Source organism: Triticum dicoccoides, chromosome 5A (assembly GCF_002162155.2).
Source record: "Triticum dicoccoides isolate Atlit2015 ecotype Zavitan chromosome 5A, WEW_v2.0, whole genome shotgun sequence".
Classification (NCBI taxonomy): Eukaryota; Viridiplantae; Streptophyta; class Magnoliopsida; order Poales; family Poaceae; genus Triticum; species Triticum dicoccoides.
Genome location: NC_041388.1, coordinates 599,797,534 through 599,801,024, shown reverse-complemented (window position 1 = coordinate 599,801,024; position 3,491 = coordinate 599,797,534).

The window sequence follows — 3,491 nt, the reverse complement described above, 5'->3', positions numbered from 1 at the left end:
ACACACCTTTTGAGAGAGACACACATGATTCAGAATTTGTTAGAATACTCTATGTGCTTCACTTATATCTTTTGAGCTATATAGTTTTTGCTCTAGTGCTTCACTTATATATTTTAGAGCATGGTGGTGGTTTTAATTTAAGAAATTATTGATCTCTCATGCTTCACTTATATTATTTTGAGATTCTTAAACAGCATGGTAATTTGCTTTAATTGCGAAATTAATCCGAAGGTGATAGGCATCTAAGATGAGCATAATAAAAACTTCCATATTGAGTTCATTGAATATCATGAGAAGTTTGATACTTGATAAGTGTTTTGAGATATAAAGGTGGTAATATTAGAGTGTGCTAGTTGAGTGTGTTAAGGTTGGCAAGTCCTGTAGCATGCACATATGGTAAAAGTTGTGTGACAATTTTGACACATAAGGTGTTCTTTTATTGCTTTCCTTATGAGTGGCGGTCGGGGACGAGCGATGGTCTTTTCCTACCAATCTATCCCTCTAGGTTCATGCGTAGTAGTACTTTATGACTAATGTGAGTCCATGGATTATACGCACTCTCAACCTTCCACAATTTTCTAGCCTCTACGGTACCGTGCATTGCCCTTTATCGCCTTGAGAGTTGGTGCAAACTTCGCCGGTGCATCCAAACCCCGTGATATCATACGCTCTATCACACATAAACCTCCTTATATCTTCCTCAAAACAGCCACCATACCTACCTATCATGGCATTTCCATAGCCATTCTGAGATATATTGCCATGCAACTTTCCACCGTTCTATTTATTATGACACGCTCCATCATTGTCATTGAGGGAGTCCTGGATTAGGGGGTCTCCGGACAGCCGGACTATCTCCATTGGCCGGACTGTTAGACTATGAAGATACAAGATTGAAGACTTCGTCTCGTGTCCGGATGGGACTCTACTTGGCATGGAAGGCAAGCTAGGCAATACGAATATGGATATCTCCTCCTTTGTAACCGACCTTGTGTAACCCTAACCCTCTCCGGTGTCTATATAAACCGAAGGGTTTTAGTCCATAGGACAACAATCACAACATACAATCATACCATAGGCTAGCTTCTAGGGTTTAGCCTCTCTAATCTCGTGGTAGATCTACTCTTGTACTACCCATATCATCAATATTAATCAAGCAGGACGTAGGGTTTTACCTCCATCAAGAGGGCCCGAACCTGGGTAAAACATCGTGTCCCCTGCCTCCTATTACCATCCGGCCTAGACGCACAGTTCGAGACCCCCTACCCGAGATCCGCCGGTTTTGACACCGACATTGGTGCTTTCATTGAGAGTTCCTTTGTGTCGTTGTCGTTAGGCTTGATGGCTCCTACTATCATCGATAGCGATGCGGTCTAGGGTGAGACTTTTCTCCCCGGACAGATCTTCGTATTCGGCGGCTTTGCACTGCGGGCTAATTCGCTTGGCCTTCTAGAGCAGATTGAAAGCTACGCCCCTGGCCGTTAGGTCAGATTTGGAAGTTTGAACTACACGGCCAACATCCGCGGAGACTTGATCTTCGACGGATTCGAGCCACAGCTGGGCGCGCCGCACTGTCACGATGGGTATAACCTAGCTCTGCCACCAAACAGTACCCCAGAGGCCACGCCCACATTAGCTCCGACCCTTAGCTCGGAGCCAACTGTGCCAATCGAGGACGAGTGGTTAGACACCGCCTCAGGGGCTGCAGTCTCAACAGCGATCGAGCCGAACACCTGCCTAACCCTCTGCGCAGCCCGTGACTCCAAGGTGCCAGACTCTTTTCCGGACATCGAACCATCCGCGCCCCTGCCAATCGAATCCGATTGGGCGCCGATCATAGAATTCACCACCGCGAATATCTTTCAGCACTCGCCCTTCGGCGACATTCTGAATTCACTAAGGTCTCTCTCTTTGTCAGGAGAGCCCTGGCCGGACTATGGCCAACAGGATTGGGATGCAGACGACGAAGAAATTCGACGCCCACCCACCACCCACTTTGTAGCCACTGTCGATGATTTAACCGACATGCTCGACTTCGACTCCGAAGACATCGACGGTATGGACGACGATGTAGGAGACGAACATGAACCAACGCCTATAGGGCACTGGAAAGCCACCTCGTCATATGACATATACATGGTGGATACACCCAACTAAGGCAATGGCGACGAGATAGCGGAGGATGACCCCTCCAAGAAGCAACCCAAGCGCCGATGTCAGCGGCGCCGCTCTAAGTCCCGCCAAAGCAAAAGTGGTGATACCGGCACAGGAGATAAATACACTCCAGATAGTGCCGAAGACAACAACAATCCCCTCCAGCAAGATTTAGAGCAGGAGGATGAAGGAGGCAGCTCTCCTGAGAGAGCGGCTGACGGAGAGGAGGATGACAATTACATCCCCCCTCCGAAGACGAGGCAAGCCTCGGCGACGATGAATTCGCCGTCCCAGAGGATCCCGTCAAACAAGAGCACTTCAAGCGCCGGCTTATGGCCATGGCAAATAGCCTGAAGAAAAAGCAGCAGCAGCTTCAAACTGATCAAGATCTGCTAGCCGATAGATGGACTGAAGTCTTCGTGTCCGAGGAATATAAACTCGAGCGCCCCTCCAAGAACTACCCAAAGTGCAGGTTACTACCCCGACTGGAGGAAGAAGCGTATGATACGGCTGATCGGCCACCTCGCGGCCGCGATAGAGAGGCATTCCAGCCAAAAGCTCAGCCTCCACCACGACGCCATTCAAATAAAAAGGCATGGGGAGATACGCTAGACCTGCGAGACATATTGGAGGACAAAGCAAAGCATGCAAGATCGATCTACGGCTCACGACAGTGCACCACTCTACGAGACGATAAACGTCACGCCGGATACAATAAAAGAAAATCTGTCCGGGCCGAACACAGCGGGCAAGACCCATTCGAGCTGCGTCGCGATATAGCCCAATACAGAGGCGCCGCACACCCCTTATGCTTCACAGACGAAGTAATGGAACATCAATTCCCAGAAGGTTTCAAACCTGTAAATATTGAATCATACAACGGCACAACAGATCCCGCAGTATGGATTGAGGATTTCCTCCTCCACATCCACATGGCCCGCGGTGATGACTTACATGCTATCAAATACCTCCCACTAAAGCTCAAAGGACCAGCGCGGCATTGGCTTAACAGCTTGCCAGCGGACTCCATTAGCTATTGGGAAGATCTGGAAGCCGCATTCCTCGACAACTTTCAGGGCACTTATGTGCGACCACCAAACGCTGATGACTTGAGCCACATAATTCAGCAGCCAGAAGAGTCGGCTAGGCAATTCTGGACTCAGTTCCTTACAAAGAAAAATCAAATCATCGACTGTCCGGATGCGGAGGCCTTAGCGGCTTTCAAACACAACATCCGAGACGAGTGGCTAGCCCGGCACCTTGGTCAGGAAAAGCCGAAATCTATGGCAGCTCTCACGACGCTCATGACCCGCTTTTGTGTGGGAGAAGACAGCTGG